Source organism: Scyliorhinus canicula, chromosome 13 (genome assembly GCF_902713615.1).
Source record: "Scyliorhinus canicula chromosome 13, sScyCan1.1, whole genome shotgun sequence".
Lineage (NCBI taxonomy): Eukaryota > Metazoa > Chordata > Chondrichthyes > Carcharhiniformes > Scyliorhinidae > Scyliorhinus > Scyliorhinus canicula.
The window spans coordinates 104,189,213-104,215,179 of record NC_052158.1 but is presented as its reverse complement, the minus strand read 5'-3'; the positions used below and the strand labels follow the sequence as shown (position 1 = coordinate 104,215,179).

Here is a 25,967-nt window from a genome sequence, read left to right as displayed (position 1 = left end):
CCACCGGCGATCGTGTGAGCCCGGCCCGTTGGGCCGCAGGTGGATGAGCAATAGAGGGGTGGTGTGCATGCCGGGGGGGGGGGTCTGTCCTGACCATTGTCCTCATCCTCCTCATCTGGGGAGGACTGCGTCTCGTCCTGCTGCTCCCCCATTTCCCCCTCCTCTGCCTGCGGCACATCGCCCCTCTGCTGGGCTATGTTGTGCAGGACGCAGCACACCACAACGATGTGGCCGACCCTATCTGGCGGGTACTGGAGGGCCCCTCCAGAGTGGTCCAGGCAGAGTGGGGAGGGGGCCGTGTCCCTCGAACATGCCGGGGATGTAAGACTGCGCCAATACGCAGGAGACATGTACACTGCCCGGGTACCGGGCGCAGACGCGCAGGATCATCATGTGGTGGTCACAGACCACCTGAATGTTCATGGAATAAGTCCCCTTCCTATTGGTGAACACGGCCCTGTTATCTGCAGGTGGCCGCACCGCGATGTGCATCCCATCGATCGCGCCCTGGAACATGGGAAATCCGGCCATGGCAGCGAAGCCCGCCGCCCGGGCATCCTGGCTAGCCCGGTCCTCAGGGAACTGGATGTAGCGGTCTGCAATGGCATATAGGGCGTCTGTCACTGCACGGATGTACCGGTGCACCGATGTCTGCAAGATGCCGGACAGGTCCCCACTCGGCACCTGGAATGACCCCGCGGCATAAAAGTTCAGGGCCACCGTAACCTTGACGGGGAGAGGGTGTCCTCCCCCAGTGCCATGCGTGCCATCAGGTGGAAGATGTGTGCCACGGTTTCCCGGCTCATCCGGAGTCTCCTCCTGCATGCCTGATCTGTGAGGTCCTGGTACGACGAGCGGGGCCGGTACCCACGGGGCCTCCTCGGGTGTCTCCGTCGCCGTGGTGCCACCACCACCTCCTCCCCCTCCACCTCATGCTCCTCCTCCTCGTTCTGTCGGGCTGGCGGCCCTACAGCCTGGGCAGCTGCCACCTGCCCCTCTGCAGCACGCTCCTCTGCGGCAGCTTCCGCCGCATCTGTGGCACGCTCCTCCTCCTCCTCCCCCAGGGTAACATGTAGAAATGCTGCTGCCGCCACAGCGGCCAACATCGCTGACTGATCAGCAAACATAACGGCCTGCAGGGGGTGGGGGTGGGGATGGGGGGGGGGGGGGATGACGACATGTCAGCATTGCCCGTACCCCCACCCCCCAGGCAGCCAGGTCCCATGGGCTGCATGGTCACGTCTGTTGGAAGCTGGCACCTGGCCAGGCGGACAACCTCACTCGCCCTCTCCCCCCCTCACCCTGGCATTCTTCACCTCCCTCATCCCGGCACTCTTCCCCCCCCCCCCCCCCCCCCCCCCCCAGTCACCACGGCACTCTTCCACCCCCCCCTCACCCCGGCATTCTTCCTCCCCCCCTCACCTCGGCACTCTCCCCCCTCCCTCACCCAGGCACTTTCCCCCCCTCACTCTTCCCCTCCCCCCTCACCCCGGCACTCTTACCCCCCCCCCTTACCTCGGCACTCTCTCCCCCCCCCCCCCCCACCCCGACACTTCCCCCCCCCACCCCGGCACTTTCCCTCCCCCCCCCCCCCCCGGCCCTCTTCCCCCCCCCCCTCACCCCGGCACTCTTCCCCCCCCTCACCCCGGCACTCTTTCCCCCTCACCCCGGCACTCTTCCCCCCCCTCACCCCGGCACTCTTTCCCCCCCTCACCCCGGCACTCTTTCCCCCCCCCTCACCCCGGCACTCTTTCCCCCCCTCATCCCAGCACTCTGTTCCCCCCCCCCCCCTCACCCCAGCACTCTTCCTCCCCCCTCGCCCCGGCACTCTTTCCCCCCTCACCCCGGCACTCTTCCCCCCCCCTCACCCCGGCACTCTGCCCACCCCCCCCCTCACCCCGGCACTCTTCCCCCCCTCCTCACCCCGGCACTCTTTCTCTCCCCCCCCCTCACCCCAGCACTCTTCACCCCCCCCCCCCTTCACCCCGGCACTCTTCACCCCCCCTCCCCTTCACCCCGGCACTCTTCACCCTCCCTCACCCCGGTACTCTTCGCCCCCTCACCCCGGCACTCTTCCCCCCCCTCACCCCGACACTCTTCCCCCTCACCCCGGTACTCTTCCCCCCCCCCCCTCACCCCGGCACTCTGCCCCCCCCCCCTCACCCCGGCACTCTTTCCCCCCCTCCTCACCCGGCACTCTTTCTCTCCCCCCCTCACCCCGGCACTCTTCACCCCCCCCCCCCTTCACCCCGGCACTCTTCACCCCCCCTCCCCTTCACCCCGGCACTCTTCACCCTCCCTCACCCCGGTACTCTTCGCCCCCTCACCCCGGCACTCTTCCCCCCCCCCTCACCCCGACACTCTTCCCCCCTCACCCCGGTACTCTTCCCCCCCCCCTCACCCCGCCACTCTTCCACCCCCCCTCACTCTTCCCCCCCCTCACTGTTCCCCCCCTCACCCCGGCACTCTTCCCCCCCCTTCACCCCGGCACTCTTCCTCCCCCCCCCTCACCCCGGCACTCTTCCTCCCCCCCTCCCTCACCCCGGCACTCTTCCTCCCCCCCTCCCCCCGGCACTCTTCCTCCCCCTCCCCTCACCCCCGCACTCTTTCCCCCCCCCTCACCCCGGCACTCTTCTCCCCCCCCCACCTCACACCGGCAATTTTCCCCCACCTCACCCCGGCACTATTCCCCCCCCCCCCCCCCCCTTCACCCCGGCATTCTTCACCCTCCCTCACCCCGGTACTCTTCGCCCCCTCACCCCGGCACTCATGCCCCCCTCACCCCGGCACTCTCCACCCACCCCCTCCACCCACTGCCCCCCCTCCCCCTCTGCCCACCCGTCTCCCCCTCTGCCCCCCCACCTCCCCCTCTGCCCTCCCCCTCTGCCCCCCGCCTCCCCCTCTGCCCCCCCGCCTCCCCCTCTGCCCCCCCCGCCTCCCCCTCTGCCCCCCCGCCTCCCCCTCTGCCCCCCCGCCTCCCCCTCTGCCCCCTCACCTCCCCCTCTGCCCCTCCACACCCCCCTCTCATCCCTCCACACCCCTCTCTCATCCCTCCACACACCCCCTCTCCCCCCCATCCTCTCCCCCCATCCCCTCCACCACCACCCCCACCGCTCCACCACACCCCCCACCCCTCCACCACTCCACCACACCCCCCACCACCCCCCCACCCCACACCCCACCACCCCTCCACTACACACCCCCCACCAACCCCCAACCCCTCCACCACACCCCCCCAACCCCCAACCCCTCCACCACACCCCCAACCCCTCCACCACACCCCCCAAACCCCTCCACCACACACCCACCAACCCCTCCACCACACACCCCCCACCACTCCACCACACACCCCCACCACCCCCCCCACCACACACCCCCCTCCCCCCTCATCCCCTCCACACCCCCACCACTGGCCCCACCACCCCCCAACCCCCCCACCAGCCCCCCCCTCTCCCCCCCCACCAGCACCCCCCCCCCACCACCCCCCTCCCCCCACCACCCCCCTCCCCCCACCACCCCCCTCCCCCTCACCACCCCCCACCACTGGCCCCACCACCCCCACCCCCCAACCCCACCACCCCCCAACCCCACCACCCCCAACCCCCCCCCCAGCCCCCCCCTCCACCCCCCCCTCCCCCCACCACCCCCCTCCCCCTCACCACCCCCCCTCCCCCTCACCACCCCCCTCCCCCTCACCACCCCCCTCCCCCTCACCACCCCCTCCCTCACCCCCCCACCACTGGCCTCACCACCCCCCACCACTGGCCCCACCACCCCCCAACCTCACCACCACCCCCCCTCCCCCCCACCACCCCCCCTCCCCCCTCGCCCCCCCCCACCCCCCCCTCCCACCCTCCCCACCCCCTCCCACCCTCCCCACCCCCCCCCACACCACTCCCCCCCCACCCTCCCCACCCCCCCCCACACCACCCCCCCCACCCACCCTCCCCACCCCCCCCACACCACCCCCCCCCCCCCCACCCACAACCCCCCCACCCCATATTTCTCCCATGTGCACCAGGTGTACTACTGGATTGATGTTTTGGTGCTTGATAAGGCCTGGTTTTGGGGGGGGTCGACTCGGAGTATTGAATGATAGTGGTCTCCAACGACGCACAGCATTGGGTGGATTTGCGAGTGGACTGCGAGAAGGGGAGGGGGGCATCGCCCGCAGTGGAGTTTAGATGTGGGATTGTTGGCGGATGTGGTGGTGTGTCAGCGGGTGAGGTCCGCCATCCAGTGGTATGTGGAGCTCAGAGTTAGGTCACGGCTGCCATGCTGTCTCATCCTTTACTCCACCAATTCCCGCGCCGCATCCTGCTTCCTCAGCTGATGGGCTCGCCTTCTCCCTATACTCATATATTGCACCCCTGGCCCTCTGCAACTGCCCACTGCCGTCCCTGTGGACACTGATCCAAACACCATCTGGAGCCTCTCCTTCAGCAGCCCTGCCTCCGGGACCTCCGAATACCTCCTGTCTACCTCAGAATCTCTTCCACCAGCCTTGCCATCTCTGCTTGTTCCGCCTTCTCCCTGTGCACCCAAATTGAAATAAATGTCCCCCCGAGCCACTGCCTTGACTGTCTCCCACAGCAGGCAACAATCTCCCTGATATTAAAAAAGTACAAGGAGCCGGATCAGTGTGGCTCATACCGGCCTATATCGCTGTTGAATGTGGACGCCAAGGTGCAGGAGGTGGAGGTGGCAGTGATGATGGATGCGGAGAAGGCGTGATGATGGATGCGGAGAAGGCTTTTGATGGGTGGCGTGGGAAAATTTGGGAGGTGCTGCGGTTTGTGCAGGAGTTTGTGGACTGGGTCCGGTTGCTGTACAAGGCACCCGTCGCAACAATGCGGATGAACCGGGTGAGTTTTGGAAATCGCGGGACAAGGCAGGGGTCTCCGCTCTCCCTGTTGCTTTTTGCTATGGTTATAGAGCCATTGGCAATGGCGCTTAGAGTTTGAGGGATTGGAAAGGGATTGTGCAAGAGGGAAAGGGGGCATCAAGCACAGGATTTAACTGTACGCGGACGACCTGCTGTTATATATTTCAGAACCACTGGGTGGCATTGGGGGTATTATGGGGATTTTGGATGGCTTTGGCCGGTTCTCCGGGTACAAGTTGAACATGGGAAAGAGCAAAGTGATCCTTATTGAGACTAGAGGGCAGGAGAGGAGGTTAGGGGAGCTGCCATTTAAGGTAATGGGGACGAGTTTTAGATACCTGGGCATTCAGGTGACTCGGTTGGTGGAACAGATATAGGGGGATTTCAAGTGGTGGGTTGTGTTGCCGCTGTTGGGACGGGTGCAGATAGTAAAGATGACCGGTGCTGAAAGAAATGCACGAGGATCATGCAAAGGCCATTGCAGAAGCTGTGGCACCCCTGAAGAGTACTTTGGAGCGGATGGAGAGGTGTTTGGAGGCGCAGGGGTCACATATTCGGGAGATTGAAGGAGTGATGTCAGACCACAGCGATCGTATGGTGGCTCTGGAGGCGGAGGTGGGGCTCCGAGGAGACCTTTATAAATGCTGAGGGCAAAAGGTGGAGGAGCAGGAGAATGCCTCAGGAAGCCAGAACCTGCGACTAGTGGGCCTGCCTGAAGGAGTGGAAGGTGTGAGTGCTACGAGGTACGTCTCGAGGATGTTGGCGGGACTGGTGGCATTAGGGATGCTAGATAAGGCACCTGAAGTGGACCGAGCGCATAGGTCTCTGAGGCAAAAGCCTAGACCAAAGATGCTGCCGTGGGAGGTGATCATGAGACTCCATAAATTTGTGGAGAAAGAGAAAATTCTACGGTGGGCCAGTGAGAAGTGTAGCTGCGAATGGGAGGGAAATAAAGTCCGGATTTATCAGGACATCGGAGCCGAGTTGGCAAAACGGCGGGCAGGTTTCAACAAGGCCAAGGCGGTGCTGTGCTGGCGGCAGATCAGGTTTGGGGTGCTCTACCCGGCGAAATTATGGGTGACATTCGGAGGGAGTATTATTTCGAGACCCCAGAAGCAGCCGAAGACTTCATTAAGGAGCATAAACTGGGGGAGAACTGAGTGGACAATGCTTGGGAACTGGGGTGCTGGCACTATGGGCGCAATTCTCTGCTCGCCACGCTGGGTGGGAGAATCGCGGGAGGGCCGGGCGACTCACGACGCGTCGTTCTGGCACGCCCTGCGATTCTCCCATTCCCCCGCTCGGATAAATCGCCGCTCGCCGTTTTTCACGGTGACCGGCGATTCTCCGGGCCCGAATGGGCCAAGCAGCCTGACGTTCCCAACCGGTTCACGACGGCGGCAACCACACCTGGTCGCTGCCGTCGTGAACGTGGCGCCAAAGTTTTGTTTGTGGCTTGTGGGGGGCGGAGATAGGAGTGAGCACCACGGCCGTGCTTGGGAGGGGACTGGTCCGCGATTGGTGCCCACCGATCGTCGGGCTGGCGTCTCCAGGAGACGCACTCTTTCCCCTCCCCCGCAAGATCAAGCCGCCACGTCTTGCGGGGCAGCGGAGGGGAAGACGGCAACCGCGCATGCGCGGGTTGGGGCCGGCAGCCGTCGTGACGTCAGCCGCGCATGCGCGGGTTGGAGCCGGCCAACCTGCGCATGCGTGGCTGACGTCACTTAGGTGCTGCCGTCGCGTCATTCTCGGCTCGCAGCCTTGACTCAAGCGTCAAGGCCCGGTGGCCGAGATTTACAGAGCGCCGCTCCTAGCCCCCTGGGGTGGGGGGTGGGGGGGGGGGGGGGGTGTGAATAGGGTGCGAGGAGCGGCCTCCGAGGCCGTCGTGAAACTCGGCCGAGTTCACGACGGCCTTCCCGATGCCGCGCGGGAGCGGAGAATTCCGCCCTATGTAAGGAGTTGTAGGGGTGAAATGTTTATGTGGGGATGGATGTTCCCATCCCCCCTTCTGTTTTATGGGACTGTTTGTGTTTAACATCTGTTTGTTTGCTTTTGGAGAAGGCTACCTGAAGTTCAGGAAAAGTCCTTGTTTGGGTGGGGGAGGGTAAGGTCAGCAGGAGGCCTTTGAGCTGAGGAGTGGGGGGGAGGGGGAGAGAGAGAGGGTGGAGGAGGTCATTAGGATGTGGGGGAGAAGGCCAAGAGGGGTGGTCGGGGGAGGTGGGAAAGGGGAAGTGGGGGAGAAGGGGAAGGGGAAAAGTGGGGGGCATTGGTTTCTGCGAAGCGGCAGGGGGTGAGAGATGACATGGTCAAGGGCGAAGAAAGGGGCCATCAGAGTTGGGCTAGGTACAGAGTGGAATTAAAGGGGCAGGAATTAAGTGGGGAAGATGAAGGACGGTAGAGGGGTTTGGAGGCGCAAGCCTCCGGTAAGGTTGGTAACGTGGAACGTCCGGTGACTGAATGGGTTAAAAGTTTGCGGGAGTTCGCGCACCTCAGGAGCTTGAAAGCAGGCGTTGTCTTTTTGCAGGAGACACACCTCCATGTGAAGGACCAGGCTAGATTAGGAAGGGGTTGGTCGGGCAGGTTTTTCACTCGGGGTTTGATTTGAAATCGAGGAGTGTGGCGATTTTTATGAGCAATAAAATGGGATTTGTGAGTGCGAAGTGAGGGGGTGGGGGGGTTCAGCGATGATATCTCTTAAAACTGAATCGTTAGCATGAGTAGGTTTACATAAGTTATTTTATTAAGGATTGAGATTAATTATAGGACTGAGTAATCATTGTTAACCATTAAACATATATTTTTAGGACATAGCAGTAATAAGTACTCAAATGGGATTTAGGATAGCTCACTTGACCAAAAGGGCATTACTTCAGACATCTGTGGTTCTGTTTCTCACAAGCAGTCAGCAAGCTGCTGGGATTGTAAGCAGCTGTTAGGATGATGATCAATCATGCGCTGCTTGCAACTCTACTGGGTGAAGTTTAAACACTGCTTGCAATTCTATTGGATAAGTTTAAAAGAAGCAGCTTCAGGGATTGGATTGCGTTCAACTGGGGTGGGCTATTGATTTTTGAACGTTGTATAATTACTGTGCTCGACTCCTTGTTCGGTAGAACAGGTCTTGGCTGATATCCAGTCTGTTCTCCATGTACATGTAACAAGCTTGATTAAATAGCCATTTTGTCCAAGTTGTGGTATTTTTGTTTCTCTCTGTACTGAGCTGTGCCACAGGGAATAATCCTACGTGGAAGCTGACTCAATACACAGGTCTTGAAACCGCTCCGACACGAAGGAGGTGAGGGATCCAGGTGGGAGATATGTGATTGTGAGTGGGGTATTGGAAGGGACACCGGTAGTGTTGGTAAATGTGTATGCCCCAAATTGGGATGATGTGGGTTTAATGAGGGGGTTGCAATCCCGGATTTGGCCACGTACCAGTTGATCATGGGAGGAGATTTTAACTGTGTCCTGGAGCCGAGGGTGGATAGATCGAGCCCCAGGTCGATGGGTAGGGTACAAATGGCACGGGAGCTGGGGGGGGGGTTATGGAGAGGATGGGTATGGTGGATCCAGGGCGCTTTCAGAACCCAGGGGGAAGGGAGTATTCCTTCTTTTCACACGTCTCTAAGGTGTATTCGAGGATTGATTACTTTGTAGTGAGTCGGGAGATTTTGGTTGGGGTGCAGGGGGCAGAGTATGCAGGAATAGTTATCTCGGACCATGCACCCCACTGGCTGGATATTCAGTTCAGTACGGGACGAGAGCAGAGGCCGGGGTGGAGGTGTGACTCGGGATTGTTGGAGGTTTTTGTGATAAGGTGCGGCTGGCGATTAGGGATTATGTAGAGTTCAATCAGAATGGGGAGGTGTTGGAGGGCATTTGTTTGGGAAGCACTGAAGACAGTGGTCCAGGGAGAAATTATCTCATTTACGGTTCATGCGAATAAGGAAAGGAGGGCGGAACATGACCGTCTAGTGAGCGAGATAATGGAGGTGGACAGGGAATATTCGAGGGTGCCCACCGTGGAGGGATTGGCGAGGAGGAAAAAGTTGCAGGAGCAATTTGACAGGCTGACAATGGGGAGGGCTGTAGGGCAACTGCGGAGGGCAAGAGGGGTGCAATATGAGTATGGGGAGAAGGCGAGCCGCATGCTGGCGCACCAGCTGCAGAGGCAGGCTGCGTCCAGGGAAATATTGAAGATCCGGGCTGGGGATGTGGTGTCAGAGCCAAGGAAGATAAATGAGGCATTTAGAGAGTATTACCAGGGACTTTATGAGGCATACCCAGGAGAGGAGGGAGACATGGGGTGGTTTCTGGACGAGCTGTAATTTCCCCAGGTGGAGGAAGCAAAGAGGCAGGCGTTGGAGGAGCCCCTGGGGCTGAGGGAGGTGCTGGATAGTATCAGGGGTATGAAGTCGGGGAAGGCCCCTGGGCCGGATGGGTACCAGGCAGAATTGTATAAGGAATTTGCGGCGGACCTGGCACTACATCTGTTGGGTGAGTTTAATGAAGCACTGGAGAAGGGGGAGTTGCCGGAGATGTTGAAGCAGGCAGTAATCACACTAGCCCCCAAAAAAAGGGAAGGATCCGGAGGAATGTGGGTCGTATAGACCCATATCACTATTGAACATGGATGTGAAAGTATTGGCTAAGTTGTTGGCGGGGAGGATGGAGGATTGTGTCCCGGGGGTGGTTGCAGAAGATCGAACAGGCTTCGTGAAGGGCAGGCAGCTCGCGAGTAATATAAGACGACTGTTGAATGTGGTGATGAATCCGTCGACAGCTCTGGTACCGGAGGTAGTGGTGTCCATGGACGCGGAGAAAGCATTTGATCGGGTGGAGCAACGGTACTTGTTCGAAGTTTTGGGAAGGTTTGGGTTTGGGCCGAGATTTGCGGCATGGGTGCATTTGCTGTATGTGGCGCCAAGAGCGAGGGTGAGGACGAATGATATGAGCTCACAAAGCTTTGACTTACACAGGGGTACGAGGCAGGGGTGCCCGCTATTGCTGCTGCTGTTTGGGCTGGCCATAGAGCCATTGGCGATAGCTCTCAGGGGGTCGGTAGAATGGCAGGGGATAATGAGGGACAGGGGGAGCATCAGGTGTCGCTCGATGCCGATGACCTTTGCTGTATGTTTCGGATCCATTGGAGAGTATGGGAAGGATTATGGGCCTATTGGGGAGGTTTGGAGGGTTCTCGGGATACAAGCTGAATGTAGGGAAAAGTGAGGTATTCCCAGTGAATGAGCTGGCACAACGGGCTAATTTAGGGGGGATGCCATTTACGGTAGCGAGGGATAGGTTTAGGTACTCGGGGATTCAGGTAGCGAGGGAATGGACGGGACTCCATAAGTGGAACTTAACGAAGCTGGTGGAGGAGGCCAGGGAGGATCTTAAGAGGTGGGATACACTGCACTTAACGTTGGCAGGGAGGATCCAAGTGGTGAAAATGAATATTCTGCCGAGGTTCTTGTTTATCTTTCAGGCTTTCCCAATCTTTATACCAAAGGCCTTTTTTCGGAAAGTGGACACAATCATCTCTGACTTTGTATGAGCGGGGAAGGTGCCGAGGGTGGGGAGGACCCTGCTGCAGAGGCAGAGGCAGAAGGGGGGGTTGGCGTTGCCAAACTTGCTTCATTATTATTGGCCGGCGAATGTGGACAAGGTGCGGCGGTGGTGGGAAGGAGAAGGGGTAGAGTGGGTTAGGATGGAGGAGGAATCTTGTAAGGGGTCTAGTTTGAGGGCTATGGTGATGGCAGCATTGCCAATGGCTCTGAGTATGTATTCAGGGAGCCCTGTGGTGCAGTCCACGGTGAAGATATGGAATCAGCTGAGGAGATATTTTAGAGGGAAGGGATGTCGGTGCTAACGCCGCTGTGCGAGAATCATGGGTTTGAGCCGGGGGGGGTTGGATAGTGGAAACAGAAGGTGGAGGGAAGTGGGGCTGGTCAAGGTGAGGGATTTGTATTTGGAGGAAGGGTTCGCCAGTCTGGAGGAGCTAAAGGAGAGGGTAGAGCTGCAGAGGGTTAGTGAGTTCAGGTATCTACAGGTTAGGGACTTTGCACAAAAGGTTTGGAAGGGGTTCCCTAGATTGCCGGGATACACCCTGCTGGAGCGACTGCTGCTTCCGGGTGTGGAAGGGGAGGGAAGAATTGGGGATATATACATGTGGCTGTGGGAGCAGGGAAGCGAGCGGGTGGTGAAGATCAAGGAGAAATGGGAAGTGGAGTTGGGAATGGAGATCAATTGGCGAGTATGGAATGAGGCACTGCGAAGGGTAAACGGGACCTCCTCTTGTGCAAGGATGAGCCTGATATAGTTTAAGGTGATGCACAGGGTGCATATGACTCGGGCGAGAATGAGTGGGTTCGTTCAGGGGGTAGCAGATGAGTGTGAGAGGTGTGGGTGGGGGCCAGCAAATCATGCGCACATGTTTTGGGGTTGTGAAAAACTGGGAAGATTCTGGGCGGGAGTGTTCGCGGTCTTAGCCAGGATAGTGGAGGAGGGAGTGGACCCGGACCCTTTGGTGGCCATATTTGGGGTTTCAGAGAAGCCGGAGCTGATAGAGAGGAGCATTGCTGAATATAATGAACTATTACTGGGTGGTAAACATCACCATGGTTAGGAAATGGATAGTGGGGGAGGGGCTGGCTTTTTTTAGGGAACGAGCTTGAGGGCATTGTTAACAGCGTCTCTGACGTTCTCGCAGGCCAGGTACTCTGCAACCCAGTGGTGGATGTGGGGGCAGTGGAGGCAACATTTGGGACTGGAGGGTGCCTTGGTGTGGGCACCAATCTGTAATAATCACAGGTTTGTACCAGGGGCTGGATGCAAGGTTTCAGGGGTTGCAGCAGGCTAGGATTGAGCGATTCGGGGGACCTGTTTGTAGGAGGCAGTTTTGTGAATTGGAGGACCTGGAGGAAGAGTATGAGTTGCTCAGGGGGAATGGTTTCAGGTACTTGCAGGTTCAGGTTTTAGGTACTTGCAGGTTCAGGATTTTGTGAAGAGAGAGGTGCCGTCCTTTCCCAGTTGCCGCCCTTGGGATTGCAAGACAAGGTGCTGTTGAAAGGGGAGATAGGGAAGGGGAAAGTATCCGAGGTCTACAAGAGCTGATGGATTGAGTGGGGGGGCCTGGTGAGGGATATAAAGCTTAAATAGGAGGAGGAGCTGGGTGGGCAGGTGGAGGCCGGGACATGGGAGGAGACCCTGCAGTGGGTGAGTGCCTCGTTGTGTGCAAGGCCATTCAGTTTAAAGTAATGCAGAGGGCACATATGCCAGCTGCACGGATGAGTAGGTTTTTTGAAGGGGTAGAGGACAGGTGAGAGAGGCCCACGAATCTTGTCCGCATGTTTTGGGCATGTCCAAAGCTAAAGGAGTGGGGGGGGTGGGGGGGGGTAAAGTCGAAAGGTAGTGATATTGGGAGTGTCAGAAGATCCGGGAGTCCAGGGGGTGAAAGAGGCCAATGTTTTGCTGAAAGCGAGGGTGAGTGACTTGGCAGAATTTCCGAGGCTGGAGAAGGTCAAGTTCGTCTTGAGGGGGTCGGTTGATGGGAGATGGATGCTGTTCATTGACTTCTTTAAAGAGGATTGAGGAGTCAGCAAAAGGGGAGGGGGGAGTTAAAAATGGGGAAGGCAGGATGGGAGGAGGGGGGCATGATTGGGGAGCGAGGGTTGTTGATTATTTATAATGTTCTATAATTTTACTTCTGCTTCAATTTGTTTTTGAGAAAATGTCTGAATAAAATATTTATTAAAAAACAGAGATCCTTCAGTGTGATTTGGAGAAGTTGAGTGAGTGGGCAAGTTAATAGCAGATGCAGTATAATTTGGATAAATGTGAAGTTATCCTCTTTGGTAGGAAAAACAGGAAGGCAGACTATTATCTGAATAGTTGTAAATTAGGAGAGGCAACATGACCTGGGTGTCCTCGTACACCAGTCGCTGAAGGTAAGCATGTAGGTGCAGCAGGTGGTAAAGTAGGCAAATGGTATGTTGACCTTCATAGCGAGGTGATTCGAGTACAGGAACGGGGATGTCTTGCTGCAATTATGACGAGGCCACGCCTGGAATATTGTGGGCAGCTTTGGTCTCCTTATCTGAGGAAGGCTGTTCTTGCCGGAGTGCAAGACTGATTCCTGGGATGGTAGGATGGACGTATGGGAGAAATTGAATCGGTTAGGAATGTATTCACTGAAGTTCAGAACAATGAGGGGGGGGGGGATCTCAAAAATGTATCAAAACAAGACAGTATAGATGCAGGAAGGATGTTCCCAATGGTGGGAGGGTCCAGAACCAGAGGTCACAGTCTGAGGATACGGGGTAGACCATTTTGGACAGTAATGAAGAGAAATTTCTTCTCCCAGAGAGTGGGGAGCCTGTGGAATTCTTTACAACAGGAAGTAGTTCAGGCCAAATCATTGTATGGTTTCAATAATCAGTTGGATATAGCACTTTGTGCGAAGGGAATCAGGGATGGGGGGGGGGGGGTTTATGCATAAATTTGTTGGCATATTTGCTCACAAACAATAGTGACTGCAGTTTAAAAGTAATTCACTAGCTGTTTGGGGTTATAGGCCATCATGAAGATGAGAACGGGATTATGTAATTGCAAATCTTGTGAAATGTGAAATTGGGAAAAATGTCATCTGGAATTGAGTACGAATATCAAAGGATAGGGAACAAGAGTGGGTAAATGGAGCTGAAGTCCAGTTCAACCACAATATAACTGAATGGCAAAACAACCTTGAGTGACTAAATCGTTGCCGAGAAATGAGACACTTTAACCTTGAATTTTCTTCTACTTATTTGTCCCCTTGCATTACACATGTTTAAACTTAGGTTGCAATTATTCATATTTATACTCAAGCCATGTGGTTATAATTCTTTCCCATGGACTACAATATTGAGAAATTACAAAACATTTTACAAGTAAATATAAAGCATAACAGATTGTGGGGTAGGAACATAGCTCAAACTATAAAATCTCTGCATTATAACTTTGTGAAGGTTTAGAATTAGGTCTTTCATTCAACTACATTTTTAAAATTCATTTTGCTTTGTGAGGGTAAATTGTAAATTATTCAGAGGCACGCCATACGTCCATCAAAACAAGTCCACAGTGAAAACACAGCAGTCTTGAAATGTGGACAGTGATAGAACATGGACTTGAACTGCTCCATTCTATCTCCTATTTCACACCGTTTCACATTTAAAATTCAAACTAGAATCTCCAGTACACAATATCACAGTGAAAGGGTTATCGTTGCGTGCCACGAAGTACCAATCTCCAATCCACTCATAGGAAAATCCCATACCCAGCAGTAAAACATAAAAGTGTTCCTCCATCGCTTCTCAGCCTTTTGGCTAAGATCATGCGTCAGATCAAGCCCACGGGTAGACACAATGTCTTTTCTTGTCAGCTTGGATCTCGTCTGTCTCTCTCATGGGGACCATGAATTGGATTCAATTTGAATTGGCTTTTGAAGCAAGCAATAAGATGGGTTAAGGGCTTGCCCTGTCCACTTTGCACATTGGCTTTGTAACTTTAAGAAAGGAATAAACTCGATAACACCACTGAAACAATACTGTACTCTACTGTAACCCTAACCCTAATACTGTACTCAATTCGGGCCTCAAAACATCGACATTATTATTCGAACATCATCGTTGAAGCCAAAAAAAACAATTTAGCAGTATTTTAATAGTACATTAAGTGCTTTGTAGTTGAGGAACAGCCGGGATAAAACCGCGATGGCAAAGTTGGGAACAGTGAATGCAGACGGTGAGCCGAGGGACAGTGCAAGGGTAAGCACAGTCTGCTCACTGCTGACCAACCTCATCCTGGAAAAGGATTTCAATCTACTTAGATCGAAAACTAGTTTAAACCGTGGCAGGATGCAGCAGTCTTCGCTCCCAATTTCAGAGATTAAAATGATGCAAGGTCAGTTGAAAATGTTGAAAGAGAAACGTGTTTCAAATGTGGTTCCTACCCCCACAGAGCACGTCCACCATCTCTAGCGCAAGAAATCACAACGATGGTTTGCTGGCGAGTGGCGGTTGCAGGCGCTAGGCCTAGCCTCTGGTCACCATGGAAACCCCGAACCGCCCGCTCGCCAGCAGAAACACCGCCACTGAGCATGCGCTATTGGAGAGTTGAATTGGGTCATCCCGCCCCAGACAGTTTATCTGCTCAAAATTAGCCCATTCGCCAACGATCAGATGTTGCTTTAGTCCGAAAGAACACATGCAACATAGTGAGGAGAATGGCACGGATTTAACTTTCTCATCTATAACTAAATAAGGCAAGCTGACTCCAAGGCCAAAGGATGCTCACTCACCACGAGGGGAGGTAATAGGGAGGGAGAGGGCATTGAAGCTGCTTTAGGTGGCGCTCTCCGTTAAACAGCAGATTGTTCATGAGTCATTTGTGATTGAGCCTTCTTCAAAATAGGTCTCTGAATTAGATGTGGCCCCAAGAACGAGTGGAAGGTCTTATGGTGCAGGAAGTAGCGTCCCTGCCTCTGACCCAGGACTTGATGACCAAGGAAGGTGTGTTCACAGCACGTTCAAACAGGTTGAACGTCAAGTTGTAAATCCTTCCAACATACAGCCATGTCAGGCAGTAAGAGTGGAAGAGATTCCTGGTTAGCCACGTGATGCCAATAAATTGGAACCTTTACCATCAGAATACATAGCTCCAGGCTACCATATGAATGTAAAAGTGCGTGTTTTGACAACTTCAATTCCTTGGTGAACTGATCGCTCAGTTGGCTGGATGGTGGCTCTGGGTTAGATTAATGACAACCCGGCTGGGGTGGATTTGGATTTGGACCTACTCCATTGCCCTACTGGTGGTGGAGATCGTGGTGCTGTGGGTGGACCTGCCTTTGGGCAGAAGCAAAGAAGAAATTCCCCAGGAAAAGTAATCAAGCAGGAACCACAAAAGACCAAACAAGGAAATCTTTATGGAGCTGCATGTTGTGTTATGCTTCTTCATGTAGCATAAGCGGCTTCCTTGATGTATGCTCTGACAAAGGAAGGTTCAGACCTGGAGATAGGTTTAACACATTTATTGAACAGTTAACAATTCTCGTACTTGAGTTCGACTCTCCTGCTAATCTTGCTACAGTAACTCAGTCTAACTAACCAGTCTGCTCTAAGCCATGCGGTGGGTGTGATGCTTCCGATCTGTCCCTGTCCTTCTCTCTGAGTGTCGCCTGTGGAAAGAGAAAGAGCATGTGTGCCCTGTCCTTTCATATGGGTTGCCCCCTTGTGGTAGTGTCACCTCTGGGTGTCTTGACTGCCCATTGGTCGTGTCTTATTCTATGTGTTCATTAGCTGTATGTCTGCATGTCATGATGTCTCTGGTGTTCCTTCTAGTGTTTACTCAGTTGTATTTACATTAACCCCTTGTATTTACAGTGATGCATATCACCACATCCCCCTTTTTCATGTTACATATTTTCTGTACTTTGTTAAAGAAAATTGAACAAAATAGGTAGATAAGTGATGACATGTACAAGTCATGATGACTTTGAGGATTATACAATACCAAATAATAGTTATGAGTCCAAAGTTAATGAATTTATACTGTCGAGTGGCTTTCTTGTTTTGTAATTGAAGTGTCGATGTTAATGTCATTTCCTTGTGAACGGCGTCAGTGTCCCTGTGCTTAAGGAACCAAGAAGTCATCAGTAGATGTGCAAATGGACAAATCACTTCGCTGTCTGAATTGGACTCTTTTTTTCTATGCTTGTGGTAGCGATGCAGTATGTCATCTGTGTTGTCTGACCTCGACTGTTTTGTGTGATTGCGATATTGATGCAGTATGTCATCTGCCTTGAAAGCTGGTTTGCTTGTTTATAGTGGAGCAAACTTAAGATTTGCTGTCATGCCATGGAATGGCTGTACGCTTGCCAGTGTTAGGAGCTGTGCTGTTACATTGTCCTGCATTTGCAGAGTTGTACCATGTCGTACCAGTCGTTGTTCCAGTGTTGTTGTTTTTGTCGTACATGTTGACGTTGGTGCCTTTGGTACGCTTCTTGTTCTTGTCGGTGTTGTTGTGTTTGTTGCGCTCAGTGACCACCCCAAGTGGATAATGCGAGTCCTTCACAAAGTTACTTGTGTCAGTGTCCTTTGTGGCATCTGCTGTTTCATTGAGCGTGCCGTCTCTGATTCCTCGGCGCTCCCTGTCTGGAGTCATGTCCAGTTCACTGGAATCATCTTTGGCTTGTCGATGCTCCCCGTCTGGAGCCCTGTCTGGTTCACCTGAATCAGCTGTGGTTTCTTGACACTCCCCGTCCGGAGTCATTTCAGGTTCACTTGAATCCTCTGAGGTCACTTGAATCTACTGAGGTGTCTTGATGCTCCCCGTCCGGAATCAAAACATTCAGGAATGCATTTTTTTATGGAGCGGCTCGATTGGATGAGTTTGGAGTGTCACTGGAGTCGCTAGTAACCTCACTTTGATTGTCGAGTGCCTCTGTACATACTAGCTGAGGTCTGTCAGTCTCGCTGAGATGTTGCACATCTTGTATGGGAATTGTGAAACCTTTGTCACTTGTCACACATACAGTGGGTAGACCTTCAGTGCCTTCTTGTCGGTTAGATGAGCTGGGTAGACTGTCATAGTCTTTTTATTGTTCACGTGAGTGTGGTAGACTGTCATAGTCGTCTTGCTGTGCCCTCGAGGGTGGCAGACTTGCATCGCCTGTTGCTGGTTGCTCAGATAAGGTTGCTAGACCTTCGTGGTCTTGTTCATGCAAAGACTGCACTCTGGAGTCTTGTGTTGGTTCCATCGTAGAGTCTGTCAACGAGCTCGCTGTGGAGGCTTGTATCGCTCTCTCTGTGGAGTCTCGCATAGTTCCCTGTGTAGAGTCATGCATTGGTCTCGCTGTGGAGTCTTTCTGTGTTCTCTGTGTGGAGACGTGCAGTGGTCTCACTGTGGAGTCTGTCATCGCTTTCTGTATGGAGTCGGGGACTCTTTGTGATGCGTGGACCACTCTCTGTGTGGAGTCGGGGACTCTTCATGGTGCGTAGACCACTGGTTTGGCGTCAGGCCACTCTCTGTGGGCTTGGACCTCTCTCTGTCTCCTGGCGTCAGGCCGTTCTCTGCGGGCTTGTACCTCTCTGTCTCTTGGCGTCTGGCCACAGCAGAATCCTGTACTTCTGGGTTAGAATGTCATCTGTGCTGGGCTGAAGATCCTCAAATCCAAAGAACTTGTCCATGTCTGTGTCGGATTCTTCACTGTACAACACATCTCGTTGCGGTTCGGATTTGGTACTGAGGTCGCCATGTCCAATGATGAAATCATCGTCTGAGTCATAGTCTTCAAGGACCATTTCATCACTTCCTGTGTCGGAGCTGTCATTGTGCTTGCAATGATCAAAGAAGAAATCAACATCTGAGTTGTAGTCATCAAGGACCAAGTCATTTCTTTGGGCAGTGCTAACTGCTTGTTGCAGGGTTCTGCGGAGGTTACTTTCAGCTACTGGTCGAAGTTCAGGCATTGTGCTGTCGTTCCAGGTGAAAGAATTGTGTTTTACAGCATTAACATTTTTTCCCCTTATTTTCAGGCATTTCCCCTTTAAGTAGGCATGGTCCAGGGCCTCTGATGTCATGACGCTTGGGATGTTGAGCGTAGGAATGGATTGCGCATGCGCAGATCGCTTTTCCTGTCCTGTGCGCTCTTTCGCAAAACACTGTTTTGTCGGTTCGCGTCTTCTGGGAACTGTGCATGTGCGGCTCCTTTCGCAAGATGGCTGCCAATCAAAACTGCTGTTTGCTTATGCAACAAGCCTACCTGTACCTTGTGGTGAGTATAGGCTCCAGTTTTACCATTTTTTTTTGTGTTCACCTCACAATAGTTTTCAAACTTGTCCAGGACTGTCTGGAAGTCTCTCTTGTCTTGCCCTTTGGAGTACCTGAAGGAGTTAAAGATTTCTGTTGCACTTTCACCCGCAATGTTGAGTAGAAGCTTTATCTTCTCAGCATCGGCCATGCCATCTAGGTCGGATGCTGCCATGTAAATCTCAAATCTCTGCTTGAATGCACGGCAGTTGGCACTGAGGTTACCGTGGTACCTGAGCTGCTGAGGAACCGGAATCTCGAACATCATGCCTGGGTGCTGTTGCTGGTAGTCACGGATCTTGAGTTGAACTATATAGATTCAACAGGGGCACTACTGGTACCATGTTGTGTTATGCTTCTTCATGTAGTACAAGCTGCTTCCTTGATGTATTCTCTGACAAATGAAGGTTCAGACTTGGAGATAGGTTTAACACATTTATTGAACAGTTAACAATTCTCCTGCTTGAGTTCGACTCTCCTGCTAATCTTGCTACAGTAACTCAGTCTAACTAACCAGTCTGCTCTAAGCCATGCGGCAGGTGTGATGCTTCTGATCTGCCCCTGTCCTTCTCTGAGTGTCGCCTGTGGAAAGAGAAAGAGCATGTGTGCCCTGACCTTTTATATGGGTTGCCCCCTTATGGTAGTGTCACCTCTGGGTGTTTTGACTGCCCATTGGTCGTGTCGTATTCTATGTGTTCATCAGCTGTATGTCAGCATGTCATGATGTCTCTGGTGCTCCCTCTAGTGTTTACTCGGTTGTTGTGCATTTACATTAACCCCCTGTGTATTTACAGTGATGCATATCACCACACTGTACAATACCATCTATTTTGGGGGTATTCTCTCCCGTCTTTAGTTTTGAGAAGTTAAGAGAGGAAGGAGCACTTTCCAATCTTGACTGGGTTTTCCCAGTTAAGAAATTTTGAAATTTGTTGAGTCCAAAAAGACAACATGAAAATGAAATAAAACAAAAATCTGGTAATACTTAGCTGATCAGGCAGTAAGCATTGGTAGAGAAAGAAACAATTAACATTTCAGTTTTACGGCCTTTAATCAGAACATGAAAATGTTAAAGATGTACCACATTTAAGGAAGAGGGAAGAACAAAAGAGAAATCTGTGGTAGGGTGGAATGTGGGTGAGATTAAATGATCGAAGGAATGATGGTGTAAGGCAAAAGGGGATAATAATGGGACAAAATAAACAAATAAAGGTCTGAAGGGAGATTAAATGGAAAAACATCAATACTAAAAGCTGTTACCTGAAGAATCGGGGGCATTGGTTATGATCAGACATTGGTGTGCCAAGTCCAGAAAATTACTGAAAATAACTTGCTTTTAAAGAGCACTTTTTCCAACCACCAGACATCTCAAAGTGCTTTACAACTAATTAAGTACAGTCACTTTTGTAGGAAACATGGCAACGAATTTGCAGATAGCAACCTCCCACAAGCAGCTATGCGATAATGACAAGGTAACCTTGTGTTCTTGATTGGGAGATAAATATTGGCCAGGACACCAGGGATAACCCACCTGTTCTTCTTTGAAATAGTACCGTTGGATCTTTTACATCCATGCAAGATAGAGCCTCGATTTAATGTCTCATCCGAAAGAACGCACCTCCAACAGTGGAGTACCAGGCTAGATTCTTGTGCTCATCTTTGCAGTTGAAATGAAACCCAGAACCTTATGACTCAAAGGCGAGAATACTACCCACTGAGCCACATTGTAAGATGCCGGATAAAAAGACAAAATGCTGTTCCTCAAGCTTACATAGCTTCATTGGAACAGTGTAGGAAACTGAGGTCAGAGTGAGATTAGGAGTGTGGTGGAGAATTAGAATGACATGATAGCAAACTTGGGGTCATGCTTGTGGACTGAATGAAGGTGTTCCACAAAGTGATCATTCAACCTGTGCTTGGTCTTCTTACTGTGACTTCATTGAGTAGTGAATGTATAAGGGTCCTTCCTGTTGGCGTTTATTGCCTTCTTTCCACTTTTGTTTCTGCTGTTATATTTTTGATCCATGGATGATTTATGGGCATCCGTCTTCAAGGAAAGTGGCCAGTGCCTTTAATTCAAGCAAAAAACGTTGCTGTTTTAGACTGGTGATGGAAGATTGGTTGGCCCCAGTGATGATTGGCCCAGAAGACTGTAACCTGTCCGATAACAAGTAGTGATTGGAAATTAGCCTTCTGGAATTTTTCTCAGTGCCATAAGGTTCCATTTTAGTTTTACTTTGGAGTCTGCAGCTGGGATGGAGATCCAGCTAAACTCTCTCTATATGGCCACTGCGAGGACTCTTTCTCATTCACCATTAGGTCTGGGTGCCATTCTCTTGGAATTGCAATGACTTGCTGAAGGCACAGTTTGATATGAGATAAAGTGTTAAGAAAGGAAGAGGCCTGGAAATAAACTGTGAACTAAAAGCAGATCTGATGTGACGTGAAGGGGCCTCCAGTAAAAGCTGTGAGTATTTCCAACCTACAGCGAAGATCATTACAGGCTGTAAATCAGAGGCTTTGATTAACCAGCAAGCTGTCAGGAAAGCCTACTGAAGAAACGTCATCTGAAGCAAAGTCTCTTATCTTTTGACTTTAATCCTTATTGTTTTTACCTCTTTCTACCCCTCTGTTTGTCTGTCTTCTGCGTGGGTAGCGAGTGGGGCAGTTAAAGGGATAGTAGGCTAGCGTGTTATCCAATTATAATTGCTGCAAATTTAATCTTTATTCCTGTTATAAATAAACAGTAATTGTGTTTGAACTTATAAACCTGGTAACTGTAATTATTAGGCAGCCAAGGGCCACGGATTTGGGGAGTTTTTATAAGCATTATTGGTTAATTCACTTGCTTAATGACTCAGGAGCCTGTGGGGCTGGAATTGACCGCAGGGTCGTAACAAATACAGCATATCAAATTGAAAGTAGTACTAAATTGAATCACTTGCCAGGAATGTACAGGACATGGTGAGAAGGAGAAGGCAAAACCAGAAGCAGGTGCAACAGCCATCCAATTCTGTCTCCCGTTCAAGTAGAAATCCCGCACCAGCTAGGGTGGATGATCACTCAGCAGCTGGAATGGGCTTTGATGTTGAACTTGCATTGTCACTTGATGACGAAAGAAATGCTGGCTCGATGTTTAAAGGGCAACCAGCAGCTGCGCCCTGATGCATCCAGCTGCCGTTGACCCCTCCAACATCTAATTACCAGTGACTCCACCTGCATCCTCAACAGAAAGCCACAGATGAATTTTGCTGTTGTCATGGTAGAAGCAAAATCCACGATGACTCCATGGTTCACTGACAATTCTCTGGCAGTGTGGGTAAGATAGGGTGTCCTACAGAAAGAGGAGGAGGAGGAGGAGACCCTTCTGTAGTGGTATGCTTATGCACAGTTATGCATATAGTTAGCAACGCGACCGCTAATCAGCTGGTGGGAATAGAGATCTGTCACATGACTCAACACACTCGCCAGTTGGTAGTAAGACGTACAAGAAGGTAGTCGCACTTAGAATACCTCCAGGTGAATTCACGGAATTCATTTAATAGCCATCATCTGTACTGTAGTTCCTTAGTTATCTTTTCCACGTGTTTATTAATAAATCCTCTTTGTGGGCACTCCTGGAGCGGGGTCGCGGAGAGGGAGGCCTGGCCCTCCCGAGCTTTATTAATTATTACTGGGCGGCCAACATATCGATGGTCAGGAAGTGGGTAGTGGAGGAGGGGTCGGCCTGGGAGTGAGTGGAAGCGGCATCCTGCAAGGGTACGAGTTTGGAGGCTTTACTGACGGCGCCCCTGCCGTTCTCGCCAGCTCAGTACTCTACGGCAGCTCTAAGGGTGTGGGGGCAATGGAAGCACACGAGATTGGAGGGGTGTCAGTGTGGTCTCCGATTTGTAACAATATCCAATTTGACCTGGGGAGGCTGGATGGGGGCTTCAGGAGGTGGCAGCAGGTAGGGATCAATAGATTTGGGGATTTGTTTATCCAGGTGGGCTTTCTGACCTGGAAGGCATGAGAGGAGGAGTTTGAGCTACCGGGCGGGAATGGGTTTCAATAACTGCAGGTCCGGGACTTTATATGAAGGCAGGTTCCTAGCTTTCCTCGCCTCCTCCTGAGGAGACTACAGGATAAGGTGATGTTAAAAACTAGGGTTGGAGAGGGGAGGAGTTTGGAGATATACAAGGAGTTGATGGAGTGGGAGGGGGCTCCCCTTTGGGGCCAAAGAAGAGAGTGTGGAATTGAAAGCAATGGAATAAGGGCTCAGTATCGTGCTGAGCTCAAATTTTATTGAGGTAGGTATAAAGAGAGCCGAGGCTTTGGCTGAGGTCTGATCATTTGACTTGGCGAGGGGAAGATGATATGGGACAATGAAACCATAGTTTGGATCAGGGGAAAGAGATTAGGAAGAAGGAGCTAGAAGGGTATTGGTATCTAAAAGTTGTTGAAAGTTGTTATTCTTGAGATCTGAAAGGACTAAATAAAATTCTTAGTTAAATTGGAGAATGGAATAAAACTGAGGACCAGCACAGGTTTGAGATGTTGAGTTCGTCTTTCTAAAGAGAGAGGTTGAAAGCATGCATGCAGTGGTGCATATCATTGAGCATGAAGCTCAGGATGCAGCAAGAGCAGCAATTCAAGAAATGCTGAACATCTTGGAGATATCTTTAACCATGGGCAGATCCAAAACATGAAGGATGAAATTTCAGTCAGAATCTATGTAGAATATGTTGGAGCTGGAGCCAGTTGCTGAGCAAAGAGATATATGGCTTTGAAAGTGAGTTTTAGTAGATGCCAAGTCAAATTAGATGGGAAACATGCTATCAAATTAAAAGAGACAAACAGAAATCTGTTTGGGAAGAAGAACAAGATTTCTTCAAGATGTGCATTCCTGGAAGGAATGTACAAAAGCAAAATATTGCAGATGCTGAAAATCTGAAATGAAAATGTAAACAGTGCCTCTTCAGTGACCACGGAGATCATATACAGCTTGCAAAGCAGGTTTGAAAGTGACAAAGCCTCTCTGCATTGTGAATTCTGCCACGAAGATGAATCCCATTGAAACCAAGTATCTTGGAAAACCAAATAAAGGGTAAATTATTCTCTGCTGCTGCATTGCAGAAGAATAAGTGAAACAAGAACCAGTCATCAGCAAATGTTGGACTACGTTCTGATCACATTTAGGGTAGGATCCATTATATTGATACTCAAAACATTAGAATGTGCATTTAAAACAAATTGGAGAGGTTCCAGAATGACCTCTTGACGCCAGAGTGAGCAAACTGCTTTAGAAATTGAAGATCTGGGTTTTTGCACCAGTCAAGCCGAAAAATGCTATGAAATGATTGTGTTTCTATTTGATCATTCATTGTCATTATTGAACGCACCCAGGCTGGTAGAAAGGTGGTCAATACGCAAAGTTCCCTCTATTCTGGCCAAACAATATGTTTTAACCTCTATCTTAGAAGAGCAGCTTCTTTCTGATTTTTCACGTCAGCCACATATAAGCTCTTTGGCTGAATTGTGGAAATGTTCATGTTGTAAGCCTGTACATATCAGTAACTGAGTTGAAGGTGTCAAGTGTAATTTAAAGGAAGATCCACATAGCCATCAGACAGAGCAGATTTTAATTTCATGAGCTAGGACACGAGGAATGTTCCAAAAGCGTAAGGACCATTTGTCTCTAAGCACCCAGGTTAATGTAGGGATTCTAACATAGCTATACTCTCAATTCTATTACGGTGTGTAATTTTCCTAAATTCTAGATGGCAATTGTGTACTTAACAGCTGCTCCCTTTCTTGGGGAGCAGGTGCACTCACTTTCATCAGGAAGAAAATTGAGAGGAGTAATAGAGTATATTAGCCTTTTCATTTTTATATGCTGATTGAAAGTTGTGATTTATTTTGGTGTTCTCTGCCCCTACTGATTTACTGTTCAAATTATACCTTTTGATTGACACAGACGGGGATAATACTGAACTCCATCTTTTTCTGTGCAGTGTTCTTTGAGTCCAAGCATGACACCAAAGAACAATAACTCATTTTACTGGATGTGGTACAATATAATACTGAATTATTTGATCCATTACAAATACACAACTTTTTTTTAAACAAAAGAGCAGTAAGAGGAAAGTAAAGGAAGACGCATTGGAAATATTTTTCCTGTAGTAATATTCTTTAAACCTTGCTGATAAAACCTATATGATATTTTTGTTGTGGTAATGAAAACAAAGCTGATGAAAGGGAGGCCCTAATATACATAAACAAATAGGTCCCATGAGTCAGGAAATACAAGCTTATTACAAAGATGCATTAACAAATTCATTTTCATTAATTTACATGCAATATTATCATGCAACACATTTGTTAGCATTGTGCACTAATTATATTAGAAAAGGTCAACGGATCTTTAAAATGTCATTATGTAATAAATTAAACTATAATAATGCAGGGAATTACCAATACTCACTTGTTGTACTATTCTGGGTCAAGCATAATTCACTAAGCTTTAGTGTTGTGTATTAATAGACGGAGCTGAACGATCCCACGACCAACGGATCAGACCTAATCTCTGCAGTCCTGCCATATACAGTCGTGAATGGTGGTGGACAATTAAACAACTCACTGGAGGAGGCGGCTCTACGACTATACCCATCCACAAGGATGGAGGAGCCCAGCACATATGTGCAAAAGACAAAGTGGAAGCATTCGCAATAATCTTCAGCCAGAAGTGCCGAATGGATGATCCATCTCCGTCTCCTCCAGACATCGCAGATATCAGTCTTCAGTCAATTCAATTCGCCCCACATGACATCAAGATGTGGCTGAACACACTGGATATTGCAAAGGATATGGGCCCGGGCAATACTCCAGCAGTAGTACTAAAGACTTGTGCTCTGGAATTTGACTGGCATCTACCCGGCAATGTGGAAAATTGCACAAGTATGTCTTGAACACAAAAAGCAAGATAAATCCAACCTGGCCATTTACTGCCCTATCAGTCTACTCTCAATCATCAGTAAAGTAATGGAAGGGATCATCAACAGTGTTATGAAGCAACATTTCCTTAGCATAACGGGGGTGGCACAGTAGCACAGTGGTTTGCACTGTTGCTTCACAGCTCCAGGGTCCCAGGTTCGCCCATGTCGGCGTGGGTTTCCTCCGGGTGTTCCATTTTCTTCCCACAGTCCAAAATGGATCGGCTTTGCTGTGGTAAACCACGTTATTGCAGTATATGTAT

The 25,967-nt window shown here is 51.0% G+C and overlaps 1 protein-coding gene across 11 annotated transcripts in view; it reads right to left on the bottom strand.

The window, feature by feature from the left end:
- The window catches only part of LOC119976006 (coiled-coil domain-containing protein 150-like), a 154,911-nt gene extending 139,917 nt beyond the window's left edge, over positions 1–14,994 (bottom strand). For 5 of the 11 annotated variants that reach the window (XR_005462846.1, XR_005462847.1, XM_038816036.1 and 2 more), the window contains exon 1: positions 14,874–14,992. The gene's annotated coding sequence lies outside the window, so the exon portion shown is untranslated. Of the gene's footprint in view, positions 1–14,873 lie in introns of all 11 variants that reach the window. The other 6 variants (XR_005462843.1, XR_005462845.1, XR_005462844.1 and 3 more) reach the window with 4 other exon arrangements.
- Between the last annotated feature and the right edge of the window lie 10,973 nt (positions 14,995–25,967).